This window comes from Macrobrachium rosenbergii, chromosome 50 (assembly GCF_040412425.1).
Source record: "Macrobrachium rosenbergii isolate ZJJX-2024 chromosome 50, ASM4041242v1, whole genome shotgun sequence".
Classification (NCBI taxonomy): domain Eukaryota; kingdom Metazoa; phylum Arthropoda; class Malacostraca; order Decapoda; family Palaemonidae; genus Macrobrachium; species Macrobrachium rosenbergii.
The window spans coordinates 31,201,654-31,216,653 of record NC_089790.1 but is presented as its reverse complement, the minus strand read 5'-3'; the positions used below and the strand labels follow the sequence as shown (position 1 = coordinate 31,216,653).

Here is a 15,000-nt window from a genome sequence, read left to right as displayed (position 1 = left end):
GCGCAGTAAAGTAGACTGAATTAGATTTAGCATATCGCTTCTTCACCCCAATCTCTCTCTCTCTCTCTCTCTCTCTCTCTCTCTCTCTCTCTCTCATGTAAAGAAGTGGTAAAAAGATCAGCGTAGGTGAAAGGAATGATAAGTGTTTGAGATGGTTTATTCGTGTGGAGAGAAAAGCGTTTAATTCGGAGATTTTAGGAGGAAGGAAGATAGAAAGCGACCCCCCCCCAAAAAAAATGCAGAATAAAGGAAGTGAAAGAGCTGGAGAGGAAGAACTCAATATCAAGAAAGCAATAGTGCTTACAAGACAGAAATGAACAATACAGTGGGTGTAGAGGTTCTGAAAAAACTACTGATAAGTGGCTTATGTCATGGAAGTTTTCTGCATAATTTTTTCATTCGCGATTCAGTAGTTATTAAATAAGTGAGGCAGCTGCTGTTCTGATACATTTTTTTTCTCTGGGGCCTTCTCTGTTAAGGGAAATGACTTGATACTCTTACAGACACATTATGTATATGTATGCATTAAAAATATATTCATCATTATATATATATATATATATATATATATATATATATATATATATATATATATATATATATATATGTGTGTGTGTGTGTGTGTGTGTGTGTGTGTGTGTATACAGTATATATATATATGTGTGTGTGTGTGTGTGTGTACTTACAAAGCATTCAGATTATAAAAACTATAATGCATTTTCTCTGCTGTTGTTCTGAATTTTCCACGTCTCAAAACGTCTGTGACTCTTGTCTTTGTAAACATTACCTTAGAAATGTGTACAGGTGAGGGAGACGCTTTCTTGAGGTATATTTAGACGTGCTGGGGAGCAAGGTGAAGCCGAAGTTGTGTCAGGCAGAGGTAAAAAAAAAAAAAGAAAGGAAAAATGGACGTCTGCTGACAATGGTTTAAAAGGGTGAAAGTTAAAGAATCTTCAGTAACCTCCCGAAAAAAACTTTCATTTTTGTAAATAAATCTTTTTCAAACAATTACTGTCTTGGACTCTTAAGCATCTCTGAATAGGAGAGTTTTTTTTTTGGCTCTTGTTGCTTGAAATAAATATAATTTGCTAAATGTGTACTTTTAATTCATTGTAGTGATGCGAGGGGCGATTATCGAAAATTTTAGCCGCAAAGTTTAGTGGGTTTAGAAAGGCGATGATGTAACATGCGCGAAAGGAGCAACTGTAATCAGCGAACAACAAAGAACAAAAAGCAATATTTTCGTGAGCAGAAAACGCTCCCTAACTGTACCTCATAACCTAAATGCCTGGCGTGGTTTGACGTCGGGGAAAAGGCCAGGGATTTAGTCGTTGATGGTCGTGCGTAAAGAAAAATAGAACATAATTGGCGAAACCAAATAGAAAAACTCCCCCTGATGATTCTCTTTCTGGCATATAATGCCTCTTTTTATTTTTTTAATCAAGGTTAAGGTCGCAATGATAAAGTTACAAGCTATTTACCAAGCTATAGGGTTCCGTTAAAGTCGAGGGCTAATTTATGAAATGTTTGGAAACAAACGCATGAACAGGCTACAGCGTTTGCAGCCCTAACACAGGTATTTCAATGGCATTCTTTCTCGTTGGAAATATCTCTTGCGCAATTTTTCTGCCACGTTTTTAGTTGCTGAATGCTACACATATATTTCTGTTTTCGGATGATTACATAAAAGCTTAGGTCGAATCCTTGTTGGGAAGGAGAGGCTTCATCATATCATTATTGCTTGGTTGTTTTGCTTGATGGAAGATACTGCCATTCGTTACTTATTCAAGCCCTTGATGTGTTGAATGCTTGATTGATTATGAATTATCTCTCACTGCAATAGCTATGCCCTCATGGTTCTTTCATTATAGAGACGCTTTTCATACCAACAAATAATGGTTTATATGTGGTAGTAAAACTCTAATTGTTTGAAAATACGTATATATATATATATATATATATATATATATATATATATATATATATATATATATATATATATATATATACCATATATAGGCGCGTGTGTGTGTGTTTGCATATAAACACTCACGTACATAGTTAGACTGTAGAATATTGCAAGAAGAGGAACCCTTACTTTATGAGCCACTTTAAATTTAAGTGGGTGAGGACGTTTGAGAAGTGTTGCCCACTTGCCCATCATTGGTTGTCTAAAAGGTAAGGGATGACGGGCACTGTAGTGGAAAGTCAGAGAAAAAACAAAGCTATGGCTGAGCGTAAAAAGAAGGGTTGAGGCTAGCGGCACTAAAATTGTAGGTACTTGGAAAGTCTTGAACGTTTAAAAATGTCAGGTAGCATTACTCGGAGGCTTTGATTAGGGTAGTGTAATTAAGGTGAAATTGTAATAACTTTATAAATGGGGTTGCTAGAATTGGTAAGCAATTGAGTTATTCAAAGCAAATTTCTTGGTAGAATATCAAAAGAGAACCATGAACAATGGAGTTTTAGGAGATAGCAAGGTAATGAGAAAGATAAAAGGCCTGTATAAAGAGATGAGGGAGAAAAATGAGGAAATGAGAATAGGTCTAAATGAGAAATGAATGCAGAGGTGTGCGATAAGGTCAAAGAATTTCCGGACAAAGGAATTCAAAGGAAGTCTCCTAAAGAGAGGGGAAAATGTAATTTAAGGCCGGCGAAATAGGTGTCTGTACATACTGCCGAAGATTAATGAGGGAGGAAGGAAAGACATAATGAGCAAGGGAGAGCAAGTGCTGACCGGGGGATTATTTAAACACTTAGTGAATGATGAGAGGAATTAAGGTTTAAAACTGATAGGAACCAAGAATGGGCTTGATTTTATATATATACTGTATATATATTATATATATGTATACATACATGCATACATACATATATACACACACACATTATATATATATATATATATATATATATATATATATATATATATATATATATATATATATATATATATATATATATATGAATATGAATTCAGACCGGTTACTTAGCACCTGCAGTACACGAATACACGCGTAATCTTACATTTGATTATAAAATGCTACGATGTTAAAATCTGGGCTTCTTGGCAAGCCGTTGCTAGGTAACCAATTGGTCCTTAGCCACGTAAAATAAGTCTAATCCTTCGGGCCAGCCCTAGGAGAGCTGTCAATCAGCTCGGTGGTCTGGTTAAACTAAGGTATACTTAACTTGGCAAGCATAATAAATACTTACCTGATACTAGAACTAAACAAAGCACACTTAGTGTTTATGCAGTCAACTCTCATGCCAATATTAAGGGCTTCCCCATAAGCTAGTCTATACATACGCTCATCTGAAAATAGTTTTTCCAAAACACATGAATATAAACAAAAGAGATTTGATAGCATTCCCCTGACGCAATCCATCCTTTCTTTCCCATTCATTGGAAACAACAAGACCCACAATAACCGCTTGATTATTAGACCTGTAGTGAATTGGATCGTGATAAACGGAGTCAAACGCCTTGCTAATACATTTCCAACCAAACAGGCATGAACTTCCGAATTCCTCATGTTGTAGTACAGGATATTTCGTTTAATAGTAAACAGTAACGATGGCATAACTAACTCTAAATTCATGCTGTCAGTCACTGAGAGATAGTAGAGGCTGTATCTTATTTAAGATGCAATGCATGAGTAATTCAAGATTGACTGATTGATTGATTATGTCTATTAAAACTGGCGTCACAACACCTAGGTTAATGACGCAGGCAGTTCAAGAAGACTGACGACAGTATAATGGGTTAGTAATTATTTTGACGTGATAAGTCTACGAACACGCCTTTATTACTGGGAGTCATTAATAACGAAACTAAAAAAATAACTTATCGAATCCTAAACCTGGGCTAAGGCTCGTAACCGCTTTCTTAGTGCTTTTTCCTCTGTATTTAGAGGAAAATGTTAAAAAATATCAAATAGGTCTTCAGTGCTAACTATTTTTTTAGTATATCTCTTATTAGCGCGTTCAGATTCATCCTGAATTCTGTTTATCTCTTCAGTTAGCATACATTTTACAACACATCTTTCTGTACTGACTGTCGTTCTCTTTTCACTTTCAAAAGATAACATTAAACAAGGATGTGGAAGATTTTATGTCCTTAAACACAGAACCCTTCTGAGGTTTACCTTCTCCATCCACATAAGAAAATTCCTTTTCATACGTATAACTTTAAACGGTTTTTGTTTTACTAAAGCTGTACTCCTTCATTGAGTCGGTACAGATATTTATGAATTAATAAAAAAAGCTAATCCAGTGGTTCTATATGACGTCCATTTTTACAGTGAACATCACATCCCTAACCGAAGCTTGAACATTATTTTTGTCCTTAAAATGACTGACGTTTTCCGGTGAGCTGCTCAAAGGATTTTCCTTACTCCCATATATCAAACGCCTCTCATCCCTCACAGACAGCCCCATCAAATCTGGCACCCTTTGAATAGCTCTTGAAAATCGCTCACGGTTTCCGCATATGATGGAGCCGGCGGAGGTCCTTAAAATGTACCAGTGTTCCTGCGAAGCTGGATATTCTTGCAAATTAATTCATTCAATAAAAGGATCCACATGCGGAGCAAATGAAGGGCCATTCATTCTTCTACGGGGGAAATCAATAACATGAGTGTTTCTGGAAGTTTTGTTGACCCTACCTGAGTTTCACGGAATCTAGAGCTACAGAGATTCCCAGCCGCTTAGTCAATATAATTATGAATAATTTTTCTCAGTTCTGCTTTTATGATAGACAGAAAAATAGATAAAAATGTAAAAAAAAAAAGTTTACTCTTATAATCAAGTATAAAATGTTCCTCTTCTATATCAAGATGTTTTGGTAGTCAAATGTTTTGAGTGTTGCTTGGGAAATAGGCATGTAAAAATCACGTATTTAGAATTCAGGAGGAAAGAAGACTAAGAAATTGCTTAATTGCTTATTAAGCAGTGCTAGGCTTAGAAGAAAAGGTTCCCGCGTCAGAACACGAAAAAGCACGTGAAAGGAATGCGCTACTGATAAGGGTTTCTAATGAGTTTATCGAGATAGTGCTGAAGTTTAAGGTCTAGAATTTTAAAACTCTCTCTCCATGGCTTCTTTCTGGAGAAATGAGATCACAGGAGAAAAACACGCGCCGACTGATACATACATATACACATCGTCTAATGCTGCACAGAAAACTAAGCATTGTGTGTAAGGTTTCCCAAATCTATAGAGATCAAGTTATTAGCGCGACATGACTCAGACCGTTGTGTTTTGTTTCGCCATGTCTGGAATACCGTTCATATGTCTGAGTCAGTGGCCTCGAACCTCATTGTCTATACAAAATCTCTCAAAAGGAAGCGATTTCTTTTTACATAACAATGACGATTATAATTTAGGCTATCAAAGAGGAATATGCTCTTCAGTTATCTATTTATAGTTATATATTAATAGCGAACTTTTATTATCATATTTAGTACCTATGGCTGTGGGATTAATGTGCGCTACTAGTTTTCCAAAGTGAACGTCAATATTCCCTTTATTCTATAACTGTGAACGGTGTTTTCAGTTAAGTAATGAGTTCTGAGGCTTCAAAGTTTAAAGGCTCAATGTAACTTTCAGGGTCGTGAGTCATTGCCATGACTCGGTATTTCTCAAGTATCGTTTATTTTTGGTAAAAGGCATTTCTTTAGTTTGCATGTTTATCTTTATTTACTTACTGGCATTTCATTCTACTCCTTTATACTTTTCCTCACATAAGGACACTGTTCAGTGGAAGATGTTAATAGCCTTTTTAACTCGTTCCGTAAGGAACTTTGCTCAAGCAGACACACACGCACACACAAAACACGCGCTCTCTCTCTCTTACAAGCACACACAATATATATATATATATATATATATATATATATATATATATATATATAATATATATATATATATATAATATATATATATATATGTGTGTGTGTGTTTTATGTGTGTGTGACATAGTGTGTGTGTGTGTGTGTGTGTGCGCCCACATAAGGAAAATTCCTCATGGAACGAAATAAAAAGAGCCCAATAAACATGAAAAGCGAGCTATTAACATTAAAAGCATATATATATATATATATATATATATATATATATATATATATATATATATATATATATATATATATATATATATATATATATATATATATATATATATATATACACACGCATTCATTTGCGTTAGTGTCTGCGTACTGTGTGCAGTACACAGGATGATATCAATATTCATGTCGAAGTCCTTGGTAATCTGACCCAGTTACATCCAACTACCCACGTGCATTGCCCTCTGTGATGAGATAATTAGCTTAATAAAGAACCCAGAATTCTAAATCCCGAGCCACAACCGAGAGAGAGAGAGAGAGAGAGAGAGAGAGAGAGAGAGAGAGAGAGAAAACGTGATCTAATAATTACATTAAAACCAAAATCGTTGCCCATGATGAGGAACGGTTAGGCTGTCTCTCTCTCTCGTTTATGTATATACATATACATATGTATATACATACGCATATAAAATATATATATATACATATATGTATATATATACATACATACATATATATATATATATATATATATATATATATATATATATATATATATATATATATATATATATATATATATATATATATATATATGCAGGGAGAAAATCACAACACTTTCACGTGATATCCAAATTGCAGGTTCATACAAAAGAGCAGAAAATGAAAAAGTACCAAGTACTTTTCCAAGGTACATAATGTAAATGCGTAACAATTACATGAGAGTCCTTGGTGCATAGCTTTTCGTTTTCTCCCCTTTGTGATGAACCTACATGGCAGCATTATATGTGTGTGTGTATGGACATATATACATACACGTGTATATATTATATATATAATATACATATATAAATATGTATAACTGAATCACGAAAATATGGAACGTGACGAATATATAAATAAGACAAAATCACGAAGAAAAAAAAAGAAACATTGGAGTGCTGCGAAGCCTTTCGACTGGCGTCCTTTACTTAGCAGACTCTGCTAAGTAAAGGACGCCACTCGAAAGGCCTCACAGCACTCGTGTTTCTTTTCTCCTTTATGAATTTTATCTTATATATATATATATATATATATATATATATATATATATATATATATATATATATATATATATATATAAAAGCAAAAGGCAACGGCAGGTGTTACTGGAGTTAGGCATCTAGGAACAGTATGTTGCGAGCAACTGGCTGCCTTTGACGTATTGAACCAATTAATCCTACACGGCTTACGCGGCATGAATGGATAAGCAAAATTAAGAAATGGCCTCCATCCGTTCTCAGTCTCCCCGGTCGTAGAAATACTAAGGATAAACTGATATGAAAGTGGAACCTAAGACCCCTGAATCAAATTGGAAGGGTGAAATGGGTAGGAAATGAATTCAATGGATTGTTGTTTGTGAATCACGGTGCAAAGGGATGGAAAAAGAGGGGTTAAATGGGGCTACTCTACAGATTTGTTCGGAAAGAGTAGATGGAGTTGGTAGAGAAGGAAGGGGTACAATCTTAATGCCAAATACAAAAAAAGTTATTGACTGAATTGGGAGTACTGAGCGGTAGATACTGGAAAAAAAAGAGAGTAACACTGGGGCGAGTAATCATGGGAGGAGTAAAAAGTCTCCCAAAGTATATAATAAACCTCTGGGGGGAGTTATCACACCTGCGAATGGTGGAGAGCAGAAGACACAATTTATCAATGAACACTTCGGTATTGGTGAGATAAACTAATTATAGTTATTCAGTCCTTGACTACCACTCTTAATATGTCTTGATATCAATGATTAAGTGATGTACCGTATTACTGATGAGAAACAAGTTATCAACTTTTTTCTATCTCTGGTTTAAGAGATGTATTTGATCCTGGAGAGCTAGCGGTGTTCCCTAGACCTTGGCCAGCCCTATCGCTGTAGAAAACATTAGTGCGTCCATTATCAGCGGAATTTATCCCTGATAATATTTAATTATGTATTATCGGTGATACGCTGATCCAAACATTCCCAATTGCGATGAAAATATTTATGTATGATTCACCGTTAATAGATCAAATGGGTTATAATTCTTTCGTTTCCCTTTCTTATTTATTCTCGTTTCAAGTTTGTATTAGAAGTTCTAACAGGAACGGATATTTTTTGGAAAATGACAAGGATTCTGCATATGGAATGAACCCGTTTAATTGAGTTGTAGAAAAAATAATCATATTGTAAATTGATAATTTTAACAAATACCAGTAATATTCGAGAAGTAATACAGTAATTCTATTTGAAACAAGTAAAAAATGCGCCTGTTTCTTCGGCGAAATTGAGGTTTTTGTACAGCGCATAATGCCGTATGAATGTCTCGATATGCTGCAGTATGAAACTCTCAGCCAAGACCGGGCAGCGCTCAATTGCTCCCCAGATGCGGTCAAAAGATGTGTTGGCGGCTGGCACCTCTAGCGTCGCCAGACGCACGAGCCACGGCTAACTTTAACCTTAAATAAAATAAAAACTACTGAGGCTAGAGAGCTGAAATTTGGCATGTTTGATGATTGGAGGGTGGACGATAAACATATCAATTTGCAGTCCTCTAGCCTCGGTAGTTTTTAAGGTCTGAGGGCGGACAGAAAAAGTGTAGAAGGACAGACAAAGCCATCTCAATAGTTTTCTTTTACAGATAACTAAAAATGGAATTATTTGAAGAAGGAAACTGAAATTTGTGTATAGTGACTGATCAGAGGTGTAATGCTGATAAACTGATGAATGGTGTCATTTTCCTGCGTAGCATAATTTGATTTGCTCCCTTGTCATCTTCAAAGGCTTCTCACTCTCAGTGTACACAACACGCTCTTACCTGTCACTGATATCAGGCATCTGGTTCCCATCTGAGGTGGATCAGTCATAACCCCTACAACCATTTTAGATGCGGTAATGTTTATGAGATACACTTCAGACAAATACAAAAACACATACGAATGTCAGAGAAAACCAGTGAGGAATCATTTCAAACTTTTTTAGTTTACTTATATCTTCGTAAAAGGTGGAATTTGGGGGTAGGGACATTATGACCTATGCACGAGGCTGTGAAAAAATGTAACGTCTTTGATTGCTCTAGTATCGCAAATTCAGGAAATTCTTCTTAACTATTTCCAACACTAGTTATTTTATTAAAGAAAAAAACTGAAAACCAATATCTTAAATTACCAGTTTTCAATATCATCAATACTCATGGATATAAGAAAATGTCGGCAACAATATATGAGCAAAGTGAAAACAAAGACAAAGCGAGGCACCTGGCTGAAAGTGTAAACAAAAGCGCAAGAATTCGCGACCTCGAGAGCGTCACTTACCTGTGGAACAAGACGTAAGCAGAGCAACAAGTAATAAAATCCACTCGATATAGCAGTAATTTGCGGGTGAAAACAATTTCAAATGAATTTGGTGTTGTTTCCCCTTCTGCCCTCACACCTCAGCAAATTACAGAGGTGAGGGGAGTGTGGGTGGATGCTTGGGAGGAAGGGGAAAGCGAATGAGAGGAAAGACCGGGAGGAGCAACTAAACTGTCTGAGGAGGGGCTGCCGCACAGCGGGTGGAACAGGCAAGAGGAAAATATAGAAGTTGAAGTGACTCGGGGAACAGTGCCAAGGTTTTCGCTGGGGGATATGGTCATGTGGCGGCGGTAGATAGCTATAAATGCCCTCCGAGAATTACAGTACGAGAGGCGCGAAAAAAAAAAAAAAACGTGCTTCTTCGAAGCATAGCCGAATGGCAGGGGATATTCTGCTTGATCTAATCAATCTTATCGTTACGATTCTATGCTGCTACATCGTCGCAGGGCACAGACAAGATACCTTACCCTTTGCTTTTGCCTCTCCCAGCCATTACTTACTTCCCTTACTATATTTCCTTATAAGGGAAAACAATTACGGTCATCGATACACCTAGGTTTTCAGTTGAACGCCGATTGTTTTCATAGGGTCTGGTCTGTTCCCCATCTAACACGTCACGTCCTAACACGAAAGATGAACGTTTTGTTGAGACGAAACAATCAAAGCTGAAAGGATGTTTGCTTTTGTGGCTAATTTAACTGGCTAAACGCCAGCAAGACGCTTCCTCTTCTGAGACTGCATACAGTTTTTATCGTCTGTATTTTCTAATTAACATTCACTAACCTTCTATCAACAACGGACGTTAAATAAGCTCTTGCAAATTTCAGCTGATATTATCTAACAAGAAAAATTATTAAAATGGTTGATTATCCGATACTGTTGAATCTGAACATTAAACATTAGAGTTGATAAATTTCCCTTTCTTTTTATTCCTTCTTATATTGTCCATGAAGCTGCATTCTGAGCAGTCTATAAGGCAACAAACAGTTGCCCAACAGGCTTCTGACGGCACTTCAAGAACTGAAGATATGACAGGATGTTCTCATTACCAAGGTAGGCAAAGGAAATAAAATAGTAGTTCTAGACGTAAGTTCTTATATGGAGAAAATGAATATTTTACTGAATGATGAACCAACATACAAGCAACTAACAACATATCCACTTAAAGATGGCAGGCAACGTTTAACAAGAGGTTGTAGTGTCTCCGTCGGAGAGCTTTAACCTACTGCAGCTGTACAAGACATTCCAAGCACGTTTGCCCTCGTTGCTCAGCGGGTATGGACTACCAAAAATTCATAAGGAAGGAGTACCCAAGAGGCCATTTACTTCAACCCTTAACTGTTCAACACAAATATAATCTCTCAAAATGGATAGCAAAGCAACTTTCCTGCATCTTGGTACTATCATCTTCTCATTTAAAGGATACATGTAATTTCGTTGACAGAAATAAGCAAGTAAAAAAATGCGCCCAAGTTTCTTTGGTGCAATCGAGTTTTCTGTACAGCATATAGTGCTGTATGAGCTGCGGCCCATGAAACTTTCAGCCACAGCCCGGTGGTGGCATGTCTTATAGCGTTGCCAGACGCACGATCATGGCAAACTGTACCCTTAAATAAAATAAAAACTATTAAGGCTAGAGGGCTGCAATTTGGTATGTTTGATGATTGGAGGGTGGATGATCACATACAATTTGCAGCCCTCTAGCCTCAGTAGTTTTTAAGATCTGAGGGCGGAGAGAAAAAGTGCAGACGGACAGACAAATAGCCATCTCAATAGTTTTCTTTTACAGAATACTAAAAAGTGATAAATTAAAAAATGGATCCTAATTCCAAAAGAAAAAACTTAGTTATTTAATCATTAATTGTCTTCATTAACTCGTGTAAACGGACGTTATACAACTTTGGTCTCTGTAAATCCTCGGATCGGATCAATGAAGATATTTTGAGAACGTTGTTATATCTTACAGACAAACTCACTTTATTTTTAACACAGAGCCGATTTCTTTAATAACGGGTAGTTTCAGAGATTAAAACACAAGGTCACTGCCACACTCATACTTTAACAGCTGATTCATAATAGAACCCCCGCAGAAAAGTTACCCAATTTACCACGCTTCGCGAACCTTAACAGAAAGCTCATCAGCGTAGTATCAAAGCCCTATACACACTAGACCCAAATCTTGCACGCCTGGCTACTATCTGTTATGGATCCTTTCCTACTGTTGGTTTTACTTTGACAGCCTAGAATCTTAAGTCGGTTGTCTGATTAAACTGTCTTTTTCTCCCTTTTACTATAGTCATTTAAAAATCAAGTCAAACAACCATAATATAATTCCCATATATGAATGGACATACTGTAAATATGAAAACGAGGTATAGTAAAAATAAGAGACGAATAAATTCATAGACAGCAGTTGAGAAGTAAGCCAAGTAACCATTATCAAATAACTCAGACTTGAACCAAAAGGAAAATAAACACTAAAACGGATAAACTGTAAAATAAAAACTGTGATATCACCAAGAGCATGATAACTTATCTGGCTAATCAATCTTCCCGAAAACGGCGCTCTCATGTTGAAACGTTCACGTCTTTTCATCGGGTACTAGTTTGGCAAATTACTTTGAAATCAGATAATTCTCCATTTTAAAAAGAACACGTATGCTAACATTCATATACCACTAATGAATTACTTCTGTAATTACCTAACGCAACAGCTGCTGAAAATATATTTCAATTTAGGTATTAAAATTGGTAAAAAAAAAATTGTTATTGTGAAACTTGTTTTTTCTAGCTTTGCTTGGGAATCTTTTGATGCAATCCTGTTTATTTCCTAAACAGGAAAACATTATTTTTTGTTACAAAGGTCACGACAGCTTTCTGCATATGAATAAAAGCGGTCATGTCAGGATAAAGACAGAAATACCTGCTATACATAACCGTAATTCCCCCCATAAATAATCACTGACAACTGGATGACGTATCGTAGACTGAGGAACGTTATCGAAGACGCACAATAAATTCTGCAGTGCTCCCTCTTTGGTTAAGAAAAAAACATCCTTTAAAGTCAAATAAACAGAACATGTATAAAATCACGATAATCTTTAAAAGTAAAGGGACGAATCATTTTCTGTATTCCGTAAATTTCATACCTTTCAACCCTACAATCAACTGAATAAAACTTTTTTCCTCGCCATAATCTTTTCTTGTCACATACTCATGCTCCTTCTTCATCATTCACATTTCCAGTTGTATTATGTCACTTGAAGCTGGAATCTGAAACAGTACAACAGCGGACCACAGCTATTTGCAACAACTTTCAGACGCGCTAGATCCAAATTTGGACCTGAGCTCAAATCTGATCATTTGATCCTGATACAGGCATAGACAAAACGTAGCGCAAACATAACCTTCTCGGGTAAAAAGAGAGAGAGAAAGCATGGTTTCAAAGGGTGTTATTTGTCGGGGGAGGCGGGGGGCGGGGGATGGTTGAGCGTGAAAATTGCAAGGTGTTTATGTTGGAAATGTGATTGGTGTATGGAATACCTATGTGAGGGGAAAATGATAAAGAGCGGTATGCCAATAGATAAATAAATAAATACCTCCTCAATTTTTAACAATTTTCTTTTAGAAAGGCATTAACTGGGGTTTTACACCGTATCAGAGATTGCTCTGTATATTATTTTTTTTTTTTTTGTATTCTTTTGTAAAAAGGCATTAACTTAATGGGTTTTTAGGCCCCGCCAGAGGTTGCCTTTGCAAGTTTATTTTTTTACAAATGCATCAACTTACGCGGTTTTATGCTGTGTCAGATGTTACCTCTATAAATTTAAAAAAATGTAGGTTAATGCCTTCGTAAAAAAAAAATGCAAAGGTAACTTCTGGCGTGGTGTAAAAACCCGTAAGTTACGGCCTTTAAAAAGAAAATTAAAAATAAGAACTTACGTTTACACACACACACACACACACACACACACACATATATATATATATATATATATATATATATATATATATATATATATATATATATATATATATATATATATATATATATATACAAGTAATCTCTCGATTATCTGGATTAATTGCGAAATCCGGATAAGGGCAAGTAAAACAATCTAGGAGTGTTCAATGGCAACTTCATGCCCTTCCTTACCTAACCATGGCAATACTGCACAACTGTAAACACTCAGCATGCTAGTAAACAGCAACTATCACACTTTAAACGGGAAACATCATGCGAGAGGCAATTATCTACCTTTTTCTCACATGTTTGTGATAAAACATACTGCATAAATGCACTGAAAAAAAGCAACCCTTGCTCTCTCTCTCTCCTCGGTTGGTAGGTTGCCTACCCTCGTTTGCCACAGCCAACCATGGTTTTATCACCTCTGATGTATTTTTATACAGTGAGTTTATCAGTTGTTGACATAATGTATTACCTTACGTGATACAAAATGTGTGAGAACTGATGGCCTAAGCTGGGTGTTTCACTCACCGTATCCATTTCCATAAGTCAAATACTAGGCTATTACAACTGTATTTAAGATAAAGTTAATGATAATGGAAATGATGTTTTACTTACTGCATCATCATCGTAATATGTATTAAAAAAAACAATCATCCGCCATTTGCTTTTACGCAGGCTAGGCTAATGTTCTCAGATTCACTTGAATGTAGCAATCTCACTTTTATAACAATCATTCAATCATACGTTGTACACGGAGTCGAGGAGCCTCAATGATTGATTAATTTATGGCTACTAAAACTGCCGTCGGAACATCTAGGATTTTGATGCTGTAATAAATTCGACCAGCAAATGTCTCACCTTAAAGGGCACAATACAGGAGTCGAAGAATGGAGGTTTCCACCTGACATCAAGAACCCATTAGCGAGTCTTGTATGTTTAATCCCTAGCCTGCAACACCATCGTTTCTAGTCTCCTTGGCATACAGAGTATGACCAAGGAAATACTGATGATGTAATACTGCACATCATCTGGTTTGTTTCAGTATTTTCCCAAAGGGACTGCCAAAGGTTTTAATTTTCTGACATAAAAGAGGAAAAAAGCATACCTTAGTTTAACCAGACCACTGAGCTGATTAACAGCTCTCCTAGGGCTGGCCCGAAGGATTAGACTTATTTGGCGTGGCTAAGAACCAATTGGTTACCTAGCAACGGGACCTACAGCTTATTGTGGAATCCGAACCACATTATACCGAGAAATGAATTTCTATCACCAGACCGGCCGGAGAATCGAACGCGGGACTAGAAAAGTGCTAGGCGAGTACGATATCGACCCATCCAGTGAAGACCTAATACATCCTTATATGGTGGTAGGCATCTCCTGGGTTCTTGGGCAGTGACTGCTGACTTAGCAAGTTGATTAGCTTGCTCGTTCCCAAGAACCCAACATGGGAAGGCGCACAACAAAAATTACAACCATTCCATAACCTCTAAAATCAGTGGAAGTAAAGAGCTAAAAAATTCTAGAGACTGAAGAACACCTCTTGAGTCACAATATATAGTAAAACTATTCCCACATAGGGTTAAAATTTCCTTTAAGGCGTT

The 15,000-nt window shown here is 36.4% G+C and overlaps 1 protein-coding gene across 4 annotated transcripts in view; it reads right to left on the bottom strand.

Moving 5' to 3' along the window:
* Positions 1 to 9,636, bottom strand: part of Golgin245 (Golgin-245) — a 307,575-nt gene extending 297,939 nt beyond the window's left edge. For all 4 annotated transcript variants that reach the window (XM_067094416.1, XM_067094418.1, XM_067094425.1 and 1 more), the window contains exon 1: positions 9,391 to 9,636. The gene's annotated coding sequence lies outside the window, so the exon portion shown is untranslated. The remainder of the gene's footprint in view (positions 1 to 9,390) is intronic.
* Positions 9,637 to 15,000: the final 5,364 nt, after the last annotated feature.